The sequence below is a fragment of the Nyctereutes procyonoides genome, unplaced genomic scaffold (genome assembly GCF_905146905.1).
Source record: "Nyctereutes procyonoides isolate TBG_1078 unplaced genomic scaffold, NYPRO_anot_genome, whole genome shotgun sequence".
NCBI lineage: Eukaryota > Metazoa > Chordata > Mammalia > Carnivora > Canidae > Nyctereutes > Nyctereutes procyonoides.
In genome coordinates this window covers 33,898,825-33,920,075 of record NW_026575132.1, presented here as the reverse complement: position 1 = coordinate 33,920,075, position 21,251 = coordinate 33,898,825, and the positions used below count along the sequence as shown (strand labels likewise).

At 42.1% G+C, this 21,251-nt stretch overlaps 1 pseudogene; it reads left to right on the top strand.

The window, feature by feature from the left end:
- Positions 1-19,132, top strand: part of LOC129522796 (eukaryotic translation initiation factor 2A-like) — a 38,167-nt pseudogene extending 19,035 nt beyond the window's left edge.
- The last annotated feature ends 2,119 nt before the right edge of the window (positions 19,133-21,251 follow it).

Genomic DNA, 21,251 nt, shown 5'->3' with positions numbered 1-21,251 from the left:
CCCTTTGCAAAAGCAATGGCATCTGGCATCTCCCTCATACTCCCTTAGGTTCTACCAGCCTGATAGGACATGAATTTCCTGCCAGGGGCCCCCAGGGTCAAGGAAGTCTGCCCAGGAGGTGCCCCATCTGCATAAGCAGGAAGTAGTCCATTAGTAAAAGAAAAGATAAAGCAAGTAGAAAACCAGCAGGAATCCCATCATGATGAGACAGTGTCAGCTCAGACGGGGGATTCTCCAAGCATGAGAAGCAGAGGATTATGATGCCATCCCCCACAAGAGCTCTCTCCCTGCTGCTGTGCCCAGGTACCAGCCTCTTTGTTGCCAAATGATTCTTTTATGTTGAAGCACATAGAACCTTTTAGATGTGGCCAAATGAATTTCCGATTCCATCACTTACCAGCCTAGGCAAGTCATTTCATCTGTTGAACTTGCATTTCTCATTTTATTTAGCAAATGAGATTATTACTAAACAAGCACTTATTTGATGTCAGGTGTTGCTGAACATCAAAGCATGAAAGCAGTGTCCATTAGCAATTGCAGTACATCTTACATGCATGTGAAAAATATCTCAGTCAAATGGGTGAGTATTAATATTGAAAAATCTGCAAGTACACTCTAAATTGTTGGCAGTGGTTCTGGGAGGGAAGTCAGATTAAGAGGATGGATGGAAATTGTCCCCCAGTTCCCTGGAGGGTCCCCTAGCCAATAGGCTGGCTTACCATCTTGCTCATCCAGCTCCTCAGAACTCATACACTGAGTCACTGGTCCCCTTTAAAAGAAGTGACTTAAGACAATGGCAAGAAAATGTAGAATTACATGGGGGAAAGCATGTATTCTGTATGCATCTGTCCAAGTGTGTGCACCTGTGAGTATTCTGGGGTAAATGATAGCTTTGGGGACATAGGTAAATTTTGTACCTATCACTCTGAGGTGTGAAAATGTAGTTGTTAACATGTTGTATACAAGTTAAGATTGGATTCCATATAAATTAGGCACAGCTCAAAAGTTTTTTATTTTTTTTTTTACAATTTTATTTATTTATTTTAGAGAGAGAGAGCACAAGGAGGGGGAGTGGCAGAGGAATAGGGAGAATCAGACTCCCCACTAAGCAGGGAGCCTGATGTGGGGCTCCATCCCAGGACCCCAAAATCACGATCTGAGCTGAAGGCAGACACTCAACCGACTGAACCACCCAGGAGCCCCACAAGTTTTAAAATCTTAAGTCTAACTCTAAAAGACAAGATCTCATCCACTTTTTTATGTTTAATGAAATTATTAGGCCCACACCTGTTTACAGAGACAGTGCTAATTATATTTTTCAGGTTACTTTTTTTTTTAAGATGTATTTATTTATTCATGAGAGACACACACAGAGAGAGACAGAGACACAGGCAGAGGGAGAAGCAGGCTCCATGCAGGGAGCCCGAAGTGAGACTTGATCCTGAATCTTGGGATCAGGCCCTGGAGCTGAAGGCAGACACTCAACCACTAAGCCATCCAGGCATCCCACTTTCAGGTAACTTTTTAAATTGATTCCAGTTTGTCTTTATCTCAGTGAGTTTTTAGAATGTAGATCACAGCATTTTAAAATCAGGACAAGGGATCCCTGGGTGGCGCAGCGGTTTGGCGCCTGCCTTTGGCCCAGGGCGCGATCCTGGAGACCCGGGATCGAATCCCACATCGGGCTCCCGGTGCATGGAGCCTGCTTCTCCCTCTGCCTGTGTCTCTGCCTCTCTCTCTCTCTGTGACTATCATAAATAAATAAAAATTAAAAAAAATAAAATCAGGACAAGATGTTCCCTAAGTATATGAAAAAAAATACATTTCACCATTGGTTTGGTTGACCCAGTATCTCTGAATGCCAAAGATGTATGAATTCAGACATTGCCTGCACTGATGTAAATTTGAGTGTTGTGCACCTATGTATATATACACATTTACTGTGGTTTACAATGTGGTTTCTTTTCCTTAGTTTTCAACCGGTTCACACTTTTTCCCAGTCCTTTCGAGCACATAAACCACTTGCAAATCACTAAAACAGGGTAACAGCTGTTGATAATAGTGTTTCCTGCCTTCGGCAAAATGATTTGATCAGCCGCATTCAAAACCCAGCATTTTCACAAGTTCCATCTTTAAAAGCAGTGTAATTCTAGCTGACACAATTTGAGAGCTTCAGGAGAAAAGTTTACATGTTCCAAGACTACACTGGTTGTGACTCAGTGTGGCACTTCAGTCTTATTAGTCACATGATTAAAGTTTGTGAGGCTTTATTGCCAAATAAATGTTGACCAGAGTACACTGAGAATAGCTAATAAAAGGGAACTCTCAAAGTAACTTGTATTCATTTTATTCAGAGTATATAATTTGGATCTTTTTAAACCTGTGTAATAGTTAGTGAAGCTTCAAAACATCTCCATGAGAGCATGAAAAAAATAGAAATTAGCAAATATAAATTTCTTAATGCAAAATTAATAGGGAATTAAAGGTTTTCTATAAATCTTTAAGGGTTTTTGTGCTATAAATATAAGAGTTCAGGAAACTGTATCTTCAACTAAGGTCTAAATTCTCAAAGCTACATGTTGATGTGTCTGATCATTTCCATTACTGTTTTTCTTTTGAAATGCAAATAATGCTTTTAAATAGAAGAAAGAAAGAAAGAAGAAAGAAAGAAGAAAGAAAGAAAGAAAAGAAAAAGAAGAAAGAAAAGAAAAGAGAAAGGAAAGAAAGAAGAACAAGCTCTTGGAATATGGGACTGTGCCTCTGTGTAAAATGATTGGAATTTTGTTATAACCATGTTTCTACTCCTGAACCTGCAACCATCCCCCTCACACACCTCCACACCAAACCTGGATAAAATGTATGAAGGAATCTATGGAGTCTACTGCAGATGCAGTTTGGAACCAACTAATTTTTGTCCTCATAATTTAGAACATTAAGTAACTAATGCATTTAATACCACTGATTGATTACTCAGGGCTTTGACCACACTTTTAAGTGGAACCCAAAGTAATCGTAATCAAGTAAGCCAATTTATGCAAAGTAAACTTTCTTGCAGGAGTGTCTCTGCCCCCAGATAGATTTGAGTATAGGATGGGAAGACTTTTGAGTGATCTCACACAGAATTATTTTTGGAAAAGCTTCACTGTGTGAATTCTTGTTCAGCATGGATTTTAAGTGGTGGAGGGAAGATTCGATTTAATTTCTGTTTAAAATATTTTGGCGTCAAGAGGGTGTTATGGTTCTATACTTTTTGACATACAAGTTGTCTCTGGAATTGTTTTCATCATCACATGTCAAGATTCACATCAGAATGGCCAGCCTCACATGGGTTTCTCTATTCCCTGGTTCTGCTCCTAACCTGAACTCAGAATCAATTGCCATAATGAGGTGGGAGCCTTCAGGCTGAATATAGTCATGTTACTTTAAAAGTGCTCAAAGGGTTTTCCATGGTGAGGCCTTCAAGATTTGACTAAATGCAGAGTATGTGGAAGTGGTAAGTAGGTGATAAGTTTTTTATCAGTAGCCTTGTTCACACTTTTATACACCACTACTTGCACTAGCATCCTTGTGTGAGTTTTAACAATAGTTTTACAGTGTATATAGGTTGTTAAGCATAAGTTATATAAAGACGTTTCTGTTTAACTATGTATTTCATGAAGAATAGCCACTATCACTATAGTGGATGGCTAAATGTTCTTGAATTGTGTTTGAATGTTATTTTGATTATATTCTATTATCGTTCACCTCCTTATGAATTTGAATGTCAGGGATAGAAAAATAAAATGCTAACATCATCTTCGGGGGGTGGGGGGAGAGGATGGATGGAAATCAGAGCTCAGATTCCATAATCAGATCAACAAAGGCCACGATCTCTCTGGAAGAGAGGACTGGTGGCCATGACCTTGGGGCCTCAGGCACTCTAATTCTGTGACTCCTCAGACCCTCTGTGCCAAAGCCTTGCAGACAACACCAGGGGCATTTCTAGCCTCAGTGAAATCTGTTCTTTCTCTGCTCACTGTCTCCACAGGAGGGACAGACAGACTTTAGTTGTAAAAGCCTCTTCCTCTGTGAGCTGAATGCTAAAAGATGGAGTCCAGCTAGATAAATAAAACAAGTCCCTGCGGCAAGAGACGCTTGCCGCCTTCCACAGCCAAGAGAAGCTTCCCACCAATGGACAGCCGCACTGAGCAGCTGAGGGGCCGCCTCATGTTTCAGGGTTTGGGGGAGGAGGGCCATGGGGGACGAAGGATGCTCAGCCCTGTAACATATCCCAAATCACCATTCCTCACTGTGCTAAAACCACAGGAGGTCTGGGGATTCTCTTACTCAGAGGAGGAGAAGCTTTGTTCATAGATCCTGGCTGGATCCTGGAGAACAGTGGAGGGGGAGGCAGAGGATGCATGTGGAGACCCTAAAAGGCTCTCAGGAGGGGCTACAGGGAGGCCAGTGCCTGGCTCTGTTATTAATGTGAACACAGAGCCACGAGGGCCAGACAGGCCTGTCTCAGAGGACAGCGATGGCTCAGCAGAGGAGGCAACACAGGTTTCTCTTGGCTCCCGGCTGTCTGCTCAGGGAGAGGAGCTGTGAAGGAAAGGTCAAGGTGATATTTTGAAATAGAGAGATGGCCAGATAGCTTTGCCAAGATACTACGTCATTGTCTCCTAAGACATTTGTACTATGGGCACAGGTGTTACAACGGTCTTGTCCTGGTCTGCAAAGGGGACACGCCCTCTGTCCAGGAGGAGAACAAACATGGTGGTGTTAGGCCACAGAGCTTCAGGGAAGAGGGAAAGCTCCAGGAGTTGTGAGGAGCAAGAGAAACCAAAACATCAGTCCATCCCACTGCCTCCAGAACCCCGATTGGTACTACTTATCTGAAAATACTATTAAGAAGAAGGACAGAGTAATAAGAGAGCCATGGAGGCAGTAAGAATATAACTAAAGCAAGGAGAGCAGCTTACAAACCTCTCTCACGCATGTCTCTCCAGTGACATGTCCCAGCCACTGTGTTTCAGCGGACGCGCTGACTTTCAGGTTTTCTCACGAGCCACGCTCCCTCCTTTACTGGGTGTTCAGACCCGGCCGGGCCCATGCTCACGTGCCTCACCTCAGTCTGCACTTTGCACATGGCTGTTCATCCACACCTGTTACTTCCACCGAACAGCTTCTGCCAGACGGAGACTGCCTGCGGTCCTCACTAGCACAGTGCCTGGAACAACGGGTGACTGGATTCATCTACATAAGACAAAATAGCATTCCCATTTTGGGACAAAAAAAACTGAGGCTTCATTTTTTTATCTTAATTTTCAGTGTAAGCTTCTGCTTCTAAGTCCCTTTCATGTGCTATACTCACAAAGTCAGTTCACATCCTTGCTTGGGAAGAGCTGACTTGGCCCACAGGAAGAGTTCCCAGGAAGGTGTTTTCTGGTGCTGCAAGGGAAGAAAGAAAACAAAAGGAATCAATGCCAGGCTCTGAGAACTTCAGAGGGGGTGTGTGGCCCCAACTCTCCTGGCTAATGCCAGCCCTTGTGAATATAAGCCGAGAGCCATGATGATATTTTGCTGCATTTGGGAAGCATCAGATAAGAACTGCTGACATCCACATTGAATATGTGCCACGCACCCTTCCGAGTACTTTATAGATTGTGGTAGCTGCCCCCAGCAGGCCCCCGCCCTCCAAACTTCCAATCCTAGGGCTGTGTGACACTGTGTGGCTTCTGAGGTTATATTATAAAAGGTATTGCAACTGTTCCCTGTTCTACTGGGTTGCTGCCCTGCGGTAAGCAGCAGCTACTCTACGGGACACTCACACAGCGCACAGAGAGACCCCTAAACAGCTTGCCGGCCATGTGAAAGAGCCACCATGGAAGATCCTTCAGTCAAGCCTTCCTATGATTGCAGGCTAGTGATTGCAACTTCATGAGGCATACCAGGAAAAACTGCACACCCAAGTCTTGCTCAAGCTTCTGACCAACAGAAACCAAAAAGATCATGAATTGTTAATAGTTTTAAGCCTTTAAATTTGGGGTGATTTGTTATACAGCAATAAATAACTAACACACACTAATACTGATTTAATTACTGCAAAAAAAAATGAGTAAGTATACTATTCTCTTTATTTAACAAATGTAGAATAGGGGCAGACAGCCAGTATACATATGGCAGAGTCCATATAGTTTGGGCCTTGCAGCACTATCTAACACAGTAGCCGAATTTAATTAAAAATTTATTTAATGAAAAGTTGTGTTTTTCAGTTGCATGAGTTATATTTCAAGTGGTCAGTGTGGCACATGGCTACCATGTTGAAAATAGTGAATGGAGAACCTTTGTGTTATTGCAGAAGGTTTGACTGGACGGCGCTTATATGGAGCATGTGCTATTCATCACTACATATCTACCAGCTACAAATAAATTGGGGGATCTTTGCTTGTGTTCACCAAGGGGTTTACCACCTTGTTAGCTGGTCCCACAGTATAGGTGGGTGAATGATACAGACTGAGGGCTCTGGGCTGTAATGATTCATTCCCTACTCTGTAAATACTGGGTTGGAAGAGATGTACATCTTATGGAGCCCCTCCACCTCTTTCCAACCCTTTCTCGAGTCCTCCTGACATTTCCCTTATCACTTAGCACACTGACATTCAGTATTCCAATGCACCATTCTTGGTTGGCCTGGGATCCTCTTCCTTCCAGCCCATCACTGCTTGGTGTTCTGTCCGTTGATCACTAATATACTACATGGAGCAATTACTTAGCCCACACCCCATGCTGGGCCATGAACACACCAAGGGAAATAAGATTCTTCAGCCTTTCTTCATGGACCTCACAGTCCCTTGGAAGGTTCACTGTGAGGTGGTGCTGGCCCCTGCAATAGAAGAACCGCTGAGGAGCTAAGGAAAGGCAGAGGACTGAAGGAGGAAACAGGTATTTGCCTAGAGGGGTTTGGAAAGGACACATAGAAAGATGGCATTAAAAACTGGTCTAAGCAGGCAAAGAAACCCTGGCAAAGAGTGAAGAAAAGCAGGAGCATTCCAGGCACAGGCAATGACTTCAAGGAGCACAGTTTTCTCCAAGAACAGCAAAGTCTGAGGAAACCACAAATATAAGGTGAAAAAGGAGACTCATGCCAGGCTAGGTGGGGTCTCCAGTGCATGCAAAGAGATGTAGGCTTTGCATAGGATATAGGACATGTTGCCGTGGCATTTGCATTTATAGTTTGGGGGCTGTATTCCAGATGTAGGGCCACCTGGTAGTTGATGTACATGGGAGGGTGATTGGGCTGGCTGATGCCATTTTGGATGTAATTCCTCCACTTCCCCCACTGACACTCAGCTGGGCTCAGGTGAATGGTGGAGAATAATATGTAGGAATATAGCAGGGAACAATAGCCCAAAAGTAGAAAGATTCTAGCCTATAAAAGTGCTCTAAGTCAATTCACTGAAAATCAACTTGCCCAAAGCCAATCCACAAGGCACATCAGATGAATACCTTAAACATGGTGAGGCAAGCTGTTGTTGCTGCTTTGCCAAAAGCAGGGACAGAAGCTCAGGCCAAAGCAGTGCCAAATACAGAGTCAAGACATAAATACACAAAGGGGGTATGGCAGTAAACCGCATTTAAGGGAAAGCTCACCCATTCATATAGAAGATCATTTATGCAAATGCTGAGGGAATAAATCTGGGAGCCGAATCCTTAGTTAATCAGGGAGCATCTCTCTCTGATCATTCTGTGATTTGGAATTCAATCACTTGATTCCCAGTGAACTAGCCACAGCCAAATTGCTTCTCAGTGAATTGTTCTGCCTGCCCAGGAAAAGGCCACAAGTAGAGGTCTACACCTTTGGCTTCAAGAGCATTCACTCTGGTCTCCTACCCAAGTGTAAATAAAAAGTTTAATGAAAACTGAATTTTCTCAACTCTCTGGGCAGCCCCTCTCTTTCCTCACCTTGCAGCTCAAATCCTCAGAACAGAAGTCTGATGTTGTGTTCCACAGGTTGTTTCAAGCTCTTTTCTGGTCCTTTCCATTGCCACTAAAAAGTCCTTTCTTTCTGTCTCTTTCTCGTTCTCTGACTCTCGCCCTCACTCTCCTGTTCACTCTTGCTCTTTCTTCCTATAAACAATGATATAAATTACCACTTAGCTTGAGCTGTTCAGTGTATTCTTGGTCTTTATGGAGACAGCCTGCTCCATAATGGATCACCTTTGTGGAAAAGCGCAATCCCTGTAATTAGGGGCACTTTGATAGAGAGCCCAAGTTCCATAACTCAGGAGATCATAAGCATATCTACTCTGGTGAAGTCTAGTTTAATGCAAAAGAAACATGTGTTTCCTGTCCCTTATTCTAAATCGATTGGGCCATTTGTCTAATTTAAACACTCTATAAATTACGTATGTCCTCCAAAGATAGGGACGAGGTCGAGATACTTGATATATGCTTTTTCATATGGCTTGAATCCATCACTGCCTTCCACAAGGCCCCTTAGCTTTCTCCTGAGTGGATGGAGGCCCCATAACTCTCTGATCTACTTCATTTTTCTCTGACACCCCTTAGGATCCCTACTCAGATAGTGTGGCCAAATAATGATGCCTGACTTTCAGAAGGCATGGATTGAAGGCTAAAGTAGCACTGTATCACTGACAATCTCATATTTTGTTAGTACAAGCATCAAATTCTCTCCAATTTCTCTTCCCACTTTATCCATTGATAGACTTGAACAAGGAGAAAATTCAAAGAAGGTAGACTGAGTATGGGTGATTGTGGCATGCAATTACATATCATTTTTGGCTGAGTTCTAGAAAAAAGACTTGTTACAATCATTTAGTTTCTCTGGTACATGAGCCTTCAAGAATAGCAAAGATCAAGGTGCCTAGGTGGTGCAGTCAGTGAAGCATCTACTCTTGGTTTCAGCTCAGGTCATGATCTCAGGGTCATGGGATTGAGCCCTGTGTTGCACTCTGCCCTCAGTAGGAAGTCTGCTTGAGACTCCTCCTCCCTCTCCCTCTGCCCCTCCCTCCACTCACACTCATTCACGTTCTATCTCTCTCTCCAATAAATAATTAAATCTTGAAAACAAAAACAAAAACAAGATGAGCAAAAATCTCTCTTTAGGATTTAGCATTTCCAATGCTAAATGGTACACTTGATTTCTCAAATCTTGTTAGGGAAATTGTAGCCTAGCTACCAATTAAACTTTCTTTCATTATAAATCAATAAGATTTCATCTTGTTTTTATTTTTTTTTAATTTTTTTTTACTTTTATTTATTTATGATAGTCAGAGAGAGAGAGAGAGAGAGAGAGGCAGAGACACAGGCAGAAGGAGAAGCAGGCTCCATGCACCAGGAGCCCGACGTGGGATTCGATCCCGGGTCTCCAAGATCGCGCCCTGGGCCAAAGGCAGGCGCCAAACAGCTGCGCCACCCAGGGATCCCTCATCTTGTTTTTATTTTTTTTTAAGATTTTATTTATTCATTCATGACAGACACACAGAGAGGGAGAGAGAGAGGCAGAGACACAGGCAGAGGGAGAAGCAGGCTCCACGCAAGGAGCCCAACACGGGACTCCATCCCAGGTCTCCAGGATCTGGCCCTGGGGTGAAGGTGGCGCTAAACCGCTGAGCCACCCAGGCTACCCTTCATCTTGTTTTTATTTTTATTTTTTAATTTTTTATTTATCTATGATAGTCACACACACACAGAGAGAGAGAGAGAGAGAGAGGCAGAGACATAGGCAGAGGGAGAAGCAGGCTCCATGCACCGGGAGCCCGACGTGGGATTTGATCCCAGATCTCCAGGATCGCGCCCTGGGCCAAAGGCAGGCGCCAAACCGCTGCGCCACCCAGGGATCCCTTCATCTTGTTTTTAAAAGATGATCTTTGTTTTCATGTCCATCTGTTAAATCACATATTAAAAGAATACATGAACTGGAAGAGAAATAAGAACTCAGTGAATTCGAGCCCCTTACTTTATAAATTGGCTGAAATCAGGCAAAGGATAGCAACTGGGTATGAGATTCATAGAAAAGAAGAGATATGAATATGAATATGAAAGATGAATTGCTTAAGTAAATCTTGGTACAAATTATGACATGAAGCAAGAGACCAAGAGAAAATTTGATTACCATTCAGGTAAAGAAGCATGCACTGATTTGAGAAAAATTGGTGTCTTCAGTATTAAGCCTTCTCACTCAGAGATATGATTTATTTCTCCATTCATTCAGGCCTTGTTGTATCCTTCAGTGCATGTAATTATTTCATTTATGTAGATGCATATTTTTTGTTAAATTTGTTTTTTTAAAGATTTTATTTATTCATGAGAGACACAGAGAGAAGCAGAGATAGGCAGAGGGAGAAGCAGGCTCCCTGCAAGGAGCCCCATGTGGGACTAGATCCCAGCACCCTGAGATCATGACCTGAGCCAAAGGCAGGTGCTCAACCACTGAGCTACCCAGGTGCCCCATAAATTTGTGTTTTTTTAAAATTCCCTTTCAGCGTTTTCTCATTTCCAGGTCATTCCCCCATTCCTGGGCCTTTTGTTGCCCTGATAATAACACATTGCTATTATGTCACATTAAATAAGAAATAAACAAGAACCCTAGCAAAGGTTCATACAACATTCTCTGAGGACAGTGGGAGAACATACAAATCTTATAGAAGGAAGTACTGAAATTGGTCTTTAAAGAGTGGGACAATTTCTGATACATGGCATATAAAAAAGTGGAGATGAGAAAAAGAAGATCATGGTATTTGATGCATGAAGGGATTAGGATGGGTCCTAGTGCAGAAGTCACCGAGACTTGGGCAGCAGAGCACAGAGATGCCCTTATGTCAGTGAGGAAACATTCCAGAATGGGCCAGATCTTTGAGTACTTTCAGCACACACTACCTCTCTTTTTCTTTCCAGTTCCCTCCACTCTAAGGCCAGAGCCCTTGAGTTTCCCCCTTTGTCACATTCTCTTTCTTCCCTTAGGTTGACACCTCAGAACTCTAGGCCTCTTGACTGGAATAAAAGCCTTGAATCAAATAGCCCTATGCAGGAAGACCCACTGCTGCCTCATTTCTCTCTTCTGGTCCCACTGGCATTACCCAGATGAGTGTGGGCTGTATCTTTAACCTTTCTCCCCTGGACTTGGACATCTCTTGTCATTGCACTTTAGTAACTAAATTCTAACTCTGTCTCTTCCAGTTTACTCTGAGCACTTGGCATGGCTTTGGACTCTACAAACCAACTCTTCAGCTTATCTGTGGTTTTGCTGGCTGTCCCATCTAGTGATGATTTAAGGATCTTGTCCAGGTCTTCCCACCTGTGAAGATAGATGATGCCTCTACAGATGCTTATTAACACTGCTGTCTTCCAGAAACAGAGATTGGGTGCACTTCCGTGTTCATTAACTCCACTTAAACCAGTCATTAGCACCATGAAACTTTGTAGCATTAAATGTGACCTGATGGGTGCTTCCTATGCTTCTTTTTCTTTGCCTCAGGGAGAAGTATCCTTAACAAACTGAGAACTTGAAGAAGGCCCATGAATCCATGTCTACAGATACTTAACAGAATAACTCCAATAGCTCAACCAGAAGCGAAGTCCAGTAAGAGACCCCAAGAAGGAAAACCACCTTTAAATAAGGAGGCTCTTCTTGAATTCACCACACCTTGCTGATCCTCAACAGATAGGTTGGAGTGAGTACAAGAGAAATGAAAACAGCAGTTCCAGGAACTGGTGCAATCCAGGGGTCCCTCAGCAGAAGGTAGGCCACCTCTGGGAAATAAGGAGACACCTTGCTCAGCTTCTATTTTGATTTATCATGTGTCTACCTGGAAAACAGAGTTTGGAAAGTTAAAAGTAGCTTTCCTAAACTCCCTAGAAGTTAAGATTCTGGGCAATTTAGTTTCTGCCAAATGGATGAGCTTTCTCAACACTTTCGAATAGAATTAAGTAAATTCTATAAATGGACTAAATACATCAATTAAAAGACAGGGATTGGCACATTTAAAAACATGACCCAGAGTGCCTGGCTAGCTCAGTCCAAGGAGCATGCAACTCTTGATCTCGGGATTGTGAGTTCGACCCTCATGTTGGGTGTAGAAATTACTAAAAAAAAAAAAATAAAAATAAGTAAAAACATCACCAAAATATATGTTGTCTCCAAGAAATTCACTTCAAATGTAATAAGATAGCCAGATTGGGAGTAAAAGAATAGAGAAAGGTACATCATGCAAACATTAATCAAAGAAAGTAGGAATAATTATATTAATATCAAATAAAGTAGATTTCAGAGCAAAAATTATTACTAGAGAAAGAGCTATTATTAATGATAAACATCAATCTACTGTGAAGACATAATAGTGTGAAATGTGTATGCATCGAACTATAGAGCTATAAAGTATGTAAAGCAAAAAGTGATAGGATGGAAATGAGAAGTAGGTAAGTCAGCATTTATAATTGGAAACATCAAAATTCCTCTTAACAATTGATAAAATAATTAAACAGAAAATGGGCAAGAATGCCATCAGGCAATAGGAACTTATCAACATTCATAGAACGCTCCACTCAACATAACACACATTCTTTTCAAGTGCCCACAAAATATATACCAAAATAGATACTACCTTAGTCTCTAAGACTCAACAAATTTAAAAGAATTGAAATTACAGAGAGTGTATTCTCTGACCACAGTAAATCAAACTAGAAATCAATAACAGATGGATAACAGGAAAATCTCCAAACATTTGGAAACAAACATCATCCTTCTAAATAATGCATGAGTCAAAGAGGACATCTCAGTGGAAATCAAAACTACATTGAATTAAATTAAAATGGAAATATGACATCAAAATTTGTGTGACACAGCTAAAAGCAGTGGGGAGTGGGAAACTTATAGTATTAAATGCACACATTAGAAGAGCAAAAATCTCAATAATTTAAGCACCCCCCACATAAGAATCTGGAATAAAAAAGAGAAAAATAAATCCAATGTTAATTCTTGGAAATAATAAAAAGAAGAGCAGAAATCAGTGAAGCTGTAAACAGAAAATAAATGGAGAAATCAATGAGACAAAGAGCTTTGGAAAGTGTGATGAAACTGACAAACCTCTAGCAAGCTAGACAAATAAAAAAGACACAAATTACCAAAAATCAGAAATATGAGAGGAGATATCACTACAAACCCTTCAGACATCAAAAGGATAACAAGGGAATACTACAAACAACTCAATACACATAAATTCAAAAACTTAGATTAAGTGGACTTCTCCCTTGAAAAGGACAAATTACCACAATTTATCCAATATAAATAAGTAGTTTGAATAGCCTATAACTATTAAGAAAATTGAATTTGTAATTTAAACATTCCCAATTATCGGGATCCCTGGGTGGCGCAGTGGTTTGGCGCCTGCCTTTGGCCCAGGGCGCGATCCTAGAGACCCGGGATCGAATCCCACATCGGGCTCCCGGTGCATGGAGCCTGCTTCTCCCTCTGCCTGTGTCTCTGCCTCTCTCTCTCTCTCTGTGACTATCGTAAATAAATAAATAAATAAATAAATAAATAAATAAATAAATAAATAAATAAATAAATAAAAATTCCCAATTATCTTCAGGTTCAGATAATTACAATGCAGAATTCTGCCAAATATTTAAAGTAAAACAAATGCTATACATCTTTTCCAGAAAGAAGAGAACATTTCATTGAAATTAAAAACTTCTAATAGAATGATAAGACAACCTGCAGAAATGTGAGAAGATATTCACAAACTATATATCCAATGTAGGACTAATATCTAGGACATATGAAGAAGCCTCAAAACTCAACAGTAAGAACAAAAATAATAATTGAATTAAGAAGTGCACTAAAGACAGGAAGAGCAATTTTAACAAGGGGGATATAAAGATGACAAATAAGCACCTAAAATGACACTCAGCAGGGCACCTGGGTGGCTTAGTGGTTGAGCGTCTGCCTTTGGTTCAGGGTGTGATTCTGGAGTCCTGGGTTCGAGTCTCATATCAGGCTGCCCCCAGGGAGCCTGCTTCTCCCTCTGCAAATGTCTCTGCCTCTCCCTGTCTCTCATGAATAAATAAATAAAATATTTTTAAAATAATAATAATAAAATAAAAATAAAATGATACTTGGGATTTGCCTTTAAGCAAATTCCAACTAAAACCACAATATCATTATACACCTATCAGAATGGCTAAAACAAAAATGGTAACACCTTCCATTGCTGGCATGGATGTGATAAAACTGGATTACTCACATCCTGTTGATGGGAATGTAAAATGGTACAACCATTCTGGAAAACAATTTGTCAATTTCTTAAAAAACTAAATATGCAACTTCCATAAGACATAATTAGGGGCATGAAACCTGGAGTTGAAGTATATCCATACACTGGAATACAAGAAAGAAAGAAAAAAAAAGAAAGAGAAAGAGATAGAAAGAAAAGGAAGGAAGGAAGGAAGGAAGGAAGGAAGGAAGGAAGGAAGGAAGGAAGGAGAAACAACTGATACAGGCAACAACCTGATGAAGCTCCAGAGAATTATCCTGAATGAAAATGCCAATGCCAAAAAAGAACACATGTTATGATTCCATTTATATGTAGCATTCCCAAAATGAAAAAAGTATAGACATGGAAAAGAGAATAGTGGTTTCCAGGGGTTGCAGAGGAGTAAGAGTAGGAGGGGAGTGGGCATGAGTATCAAAGGATAGCAGGAGGGATCCTGGTGAGGATGGAAATGCTCTATATCCTGACTGTATCACTGTCAATATCTTGATTGTGATACTGTACTGGAGTTTCACGCTATGGATGTATCACTATTTGTTTAGCTATTGGAGGGAATATGTACACGGTATACTATTCCTTACCACTTCATGTGAACCTATAATTATCTCAAAAAAAAGTTTATTTTTTTAAAAAAAGGAAAAAAATCCTTTAAGCAAAAGGAAATAGAAAACATAAGAATTAATGAATACATGAAAACTCGATCTAATTTTTTGACTACAAATTGTCTTTCATGAACTCCTCAGAATCTGTCCTGAATAGAAACTTCTAACTCTAACCAAACAATCTACTCCTTATCCTAAAGATAAGATCAAGGTGGGGTTATCATCATCCATCTCAATAAATTGTGCATTTCATCCAACTACCCTCTTCCTTTACCGAGATTCAGATAATTTGTTACCTAAAATATTCTTTTTTTTTTTTTTTTTCACTGTACAGGAATATCTCATTTTATTGTGTTTTTCATAGGTGCTGAATTTCTTACAAATTGAAGATTCAAGATGTCAGTGGAGAAAGTAACTACAGATGTGGTGGAAAAAGCGAGAGAACTACAATTACAAATGGAGCCTGAAGATGAGTCTCATGATTAAACTTCTAAGACATGAGGATGTGCTACCAAGAATTGAGCAAAGATAGTGATTTCTTTTTTTTTTTTTTTTTTAATTTGGGACAAATAAGAGCCCATGGTTTAATACCAATAATTAACTAATTAGGGGGAAAAGAAGGTCTCTTGGTTTTGCTTTTTTTCTCTCTCTCTCTCTCTCTCTTGGTTTTTTTTTTTTTTAACATTTCCTTTTTATTTTTTTTTTATTTTTTTTTATAAATTAATTTTTATTGGTGTTCAATTTACCAACATACAGAATAACACCCAGTGCTCATCCCGTCAAGTGTCCCCCTCCGTGCCCGTCACCCATTCACCCCCACCCCCCGCCCTCCTCCCCTTCCACCACCCCTAGTTCATTTCCCAGAGTTAGAAGTCTTTATGTTCTGTGTCCCTTTCTGATATCTCCCACACATTTCTTCTCCCTTCCCTTATATTCCCCTTCACTATTATTCATATTCCCCAAATGAGTGAGAACATACACTGTTTGTCCTTCTCCGATTGACTTACTTCACTCAGCATAATACCCTCCAGTTCCATCCACGTTGAAGCAAATGGTGGGTATTTGTTGTTTCTAATGGCTGAGTAATATTCCATTGTATACATAAACCACATCTTCTTTATCCATTCATCTTTCGATGGGCACCGAGGATATTCTATGCCAACTTAAAGCCTGAAGCAAAGAAGCTTCAGGCAAAATTATTTCATTATTGATCACTGAAATAATCTAAACTCCATAAAAATTCAATTAGAAACAAGATCGATTGTTCAGAAAATGTTTGTTGAAAACTTCTACCACATTATTATTGCCAAAATGAAACTGGGAAGGAAAAATCTCTCAATACATCAGTTTCCAAACTAAACTTAATAGGAGCCCCTTTTGCTCTCACTTATGTCTAAATACATTGATTCAGGTCTTAGACAAACTGTATGTGTGCCCACGTGGCACAGCAAACAAGAAAATGAGCCCCCTACACATCACTCTGCTAATGACAAGATTTACTACTGTGAGCCAGGAGTGACCTTCAGAAACAGCTGAAAGAAAAGTAAAACATTAACTTGGTTGAAGGGTCACTATTGCTCTTGGCATGCATTCCATATCACTCATTCAGTGAATCAGTTGGACCCCATTACATCTATTAGGGAACATTTTGTAGTTCATATAGCTTGTCAATCTCAAGCAGAGTCAAAATCCGAAATACTACTAAGGCTAGCCAGCTAAAGAAACCAATGCTTAAAATTCCAGGTTGATGTCATACCTTCCATGCTTTGTGGATCTAAAGCCTTGATCCCCAGCCAAGTGCTTTTCCAGCCACTTGCATTAACTTCAAAGTTCTTTCCCCAAGAACCATCTTTAATCCACCCATGGCCTCCTGCTGGCCTGCTTTCATACAGAGGTGGGACAGCTCTCTATTTACAGATGAATCCATAAAGCTTCATAAATTCCATAACTGAAAATTAGACCAGGCTGAGCCCACTATGTTCTGAGCTGATGAAAACTAAGCATGGCAGGTACAAGAGTGCCATTCCCACCAGGTGATAAGATGTTGCCCTAAGTCAACTCTCCCTAGAACACCACTCAGCCACTGCCTTGCCCCCAGTCACTACTGAATATGTCCAATCTCTAAGGCTTGGTGTCTGCTCTGTCTCTAATTTTGTATTCTAGTTCCCATTTGGCTGTGACCCAAGTTTTTCTGACCATCCAGGCCTCCCTTTCTTCAAGGGCTGAAACATGATTCCTTTACCAACCAGCTACTGACAATTCAAGATGTTATCACTCACCTGACTTTGAATTTTGCCAGCTCTCAAAGATTCGAGCTCATGTTTCCAGAATGCTATGAAACAGAAATTCTTGTTGATTTTTCTGCACTCACATAACCAGATCCACCCCAAAAAGAAAGAATGATCCTGATTCAGACTCATCTTGGATAACTCTGAACAACAGGGATACTCAATTAAATTTACTTCAATAAAAATATCTTGAGTTCTCAGATGTGTCTGGCACTTTTCCAGCTGTTAGAATTATAAAGATTAATAGGACACAGCTCCCGCCCTCCCAAAGCTTGTTGCTAATTGGGAAAACATACATATAAACACAGATCTTCAGTTTAATATGGTAAATGATTTAATAAGATATGAATTTGTGGCTCATTGAGAATAGTGCATGCTTCTTCCCAGAGGAGGAGAAGGAGGGAAGGTGGGTGCAGAGAAGGGATGTAGCAAGGGCAAAAATGGTAGAAAAAAGATTCCCCAATAGTAGGAAGGGCACATAAGTGGGATTTTATAAGCAGCAGAGCCCTGCACTAGCCCACCTGGAGCACTGCAGGGAGGTGGGAGGATTGTAGAGGGGAAAGCTGGTATGGTAGCCTCAAGGAAACTGGCGGCAAACCCCATGGTTCTGTCTCAGCAAAATGCCACACCTCCAAGCCTGGGATTGAAACCTAGTACTGTCTTCCTACAGAGACGCAGGCAAGAGCTCACAGGGACTTGGAGAAAGAATGACTGAATCAGAGGCAGCCAGTACAGATGATGAAGACAAGTCCTCTCAGACACCCTATTAGAAATAAGACACCCCCCAGGCCTTCATAGAATTTGGGAGTGGGTGGAACAAACCTCAGTTGTGGAGATAATGGATTTTTCTGCCAGCCCTAGCTGAAGTGTGGCTCAAAGTGGATTATAATTAGTTTTATAAAAATTAAACACTGTGACCATTGTGCATGTGTGTATAAAACAAATGTAGTAAGCTTACAGTGATCTACACCAAGTCCAGAATAAATATAGATGAGGACACCTGACATACATGTGGAGTCCCGTGCAATCTTCATGGCAAAGCTAGTGGGTAAACTGAGTCTGGAATAGTGGGTTGACAGCTATTAGATAAAGAGAGGTCATAAAAGGGATCCAAGTGAAGTGAACCCTGTGGGAAGCAGGGGTTGGAGTGATAGAGGAGCAGCAGCAGATTTGACCCTGGTTGAGGCTCACAGTCTTCTTAGGTTCTGCAGGCTGCTGTTGTCTAGTTTCTGTTTGTAAACAGCCCCTGATACCTTCCCCGTGTTTGTGGGGCCCATGCTGGCGCTCTGTCTTCTCTTTAGGAACTACTTCAGGACCACAACCAAAAGAGTGTCTCATTTGCTTTGTCATTAATTGGGCATTCTTAATCTTTCATCACACCTAGGATGATAGGACATTCAAGCTCAAAGTGGCTGAGCGATAGCTTAGTCAAAAATTATCCTTGTGCAGATGGGAGAATTGAAGCCCAGAGAAAGGAAGTGACCTGTCATCTGCCCTGCATTTTGATGGGGCAGAGTGAAATCTGCATTTAGGACTCCCAATGGCTAATCCTGTATTCACGGGTTAGTAGCTCTTCCATGTAACTTGTTCTCCTTGTTCTATGTGTATGGGTCCCCAGACACCCCCTCAGACACTGGCCCTGGCTTCTGGTGGCTTCTGTCCAGTGCCGCGCCTGCCATATTGGAAGTTTATGATGATGGGAAGAAATGACTGCAAAGGGCACTAGAGCTCTCCCACCTCAGGCAATGACAGTGCCCAGGAGAAGGAGAAAAAAAACAGTATTTTCCTCAGCAACAGAAATGAGCTTGGCAGGGACAGGAATCAGAGCTGACCTTGCTGTTTCCCTTCTTGTCTAGCAACCACCTCCCATTCCCACTTCACCAGTGCTCCACCCTCCAGTTCTGGCTACCGCCATCTGGAAGCCATGAGGCAGGAGAAGCATATGAAGGAGAGACTTCCCAAGATCTGAGTCAAGGACAGAAAATGTGGCTCTTGTCACCCAAGCAGCCTGGGGCTGGGAGAAGCCCTTTAACTGGCCCTGTCCAGGCATGGCAGGCAGCCACGGAGACCTGAACACAGTTACCCTTCCCCAGCTGGCACCCATCACAGCTGTGTAATGATTGACTAAAAGTCATCTTTAGAAATGAACTTTTCCTAAGAAAGGGGAGCCTTGAGAGGCTCAGGGCATTGGAAAGTAATGAAACTTTCCCAGTGGAGAAGCTGATAAAAAGGAGAAGAGAGGCACATGAACAACATGGAATGTCCAGTCCCAGAGCCCAGGCCAGGCAAGCATAGAAACACCAGCTGGGGTACAAGTGGGGGAGGCACTTTGCATTTGGGCTATAGCCACTCTGGGAAGTCTTCAAAGAAAAGTAATAAGTGAGCTAGTTGGCACTTAGCCAACTGGAGATTTCCAGAAATGGGCCTTTCAGATCCTCCCCAGCTCAGATCTTTATGCACCAAACATATTTCTTGCAAAAACTACCCCCAAAAAAGAGACACTAGACTGTGCTGTCATCTCTAGACGGTTAGGATATCCTGTCCATCCAGCATGCAAATTCGGTTGAGAGGGAGAGTGAGATTTGGGACGCAGGACTGTGTGGGGAAGCTGAGCCCTCACAGTGCCATCACATACCATAGTCTCTGTAGAGGTGGAAAATTCTTTGACACTCTTCCTGTCAAAAAGTGGAATCAGGGCACTTGGGTGGTGGTGTCCGACTCTTGATTTCTGCTCCGTAATGATCTCAGGGTTGTGGGATCAGGTGTGGCTCTGTGTTGAGCACGGAGCCTGCCTGAGATTTTCTCTCTCCCTCTCCCATTGCCTTTCCCTGCCCTGACCTTCTCTCTCTCTCTCTCTCTCTCTCTCTCTCTCTCTCCTCTCTCTCTCTCTCTCCCCCCCCCGTTAAAAAACAAAACAAAACAAAACAAAAACAAAACAAAACAACAAAAACAGTAAAATCTATTCTACCTCCCGGGAATACGGGCCAGTTTTAGTGACTTGTTCCTAACAAATAGAATTCCCCAAAAGTAACTTGCAAGGCCAGATTGTAAAAGGTCCTGATGTAGTTTCCTCTCTCTCTCTCTCTTTCTCTCCCTCTCTTGCTCTCCATCAGGATGCTGGCATCTGGCACCCAGCCACCACCAGGCAGCCACATGACAAAGCCACAAGCAAGTGCTAGGGAGTGAATCCTCTGACAATTGGGACCTCAGGCTGTCGAGCCACCCCAGATGGTGCTAAGTGAAGAAGAGATGAGCTGAACTCTCTGAGTCAGGTCCAAATTACAGATTCATGAGCAAATTAAATGTTGTTGTGGGTTTAAGTTACTAAATGGTAAAGTACTTCATCACACATCAACAAATATGTAGACCAGAAAGCTTCTCATTCAGAATTCTCATTTTTGTAGTGTTTGGAAACTGAGGCTCCAGGGAAGCAATGCTTGGCCATTGAGGTAGGGCTTCTGCGCAGACTCTGGCCCTTGACTTCTCAGGTCACTGCCATGTTCCTCTGCCCCCTATGAGGATACACAGTCTGTGTTTACTTGCCAAGTACTCCCAGAAGGGAGTGGGAGATGGTGAAGGGGAAGCATCTTGTTCCCACCAAGTGGCCTTACCTAAACAACCTGTATCTTCTTATACTGATATCAGACAGTGGGATGAGCATCTGGGCTCCTAGGAATAGGATCTCCTCGCATGTCACCTAGGCCTGTCTGTATAAAGAGGCTGGGGCACTTAGCAGTGGCTGGAGAGACAATGGTGGTGCCTTTACCAGCTCTCTGAACCCTGGGAGGCAACCCCACACAGATATGGGGAAGGTAAAGTTGTTCCCAGCCTTGGAGTGGCTGTCTGGATGCTCAGAGGGCCTCCTTTAAGGTGGAGGGAGCCAAGAGGCAGTAGTTTTGCCCAGTTGGAGCCTAGAGCCAGAAATGAATAGGGAAGAAACAGCAGCAAGCCTCATGGCTGTGCTCTCTGCCCAGGCATGAGGTAGCATCCAGTTCCCCACAAAGAAAGAAAAAGCTGCCTTACAGAGAGCTAATCATGAGAAGAAAACAGTACTGTGCCCCTTGATGGAGGCAGATGGAATTCACTGG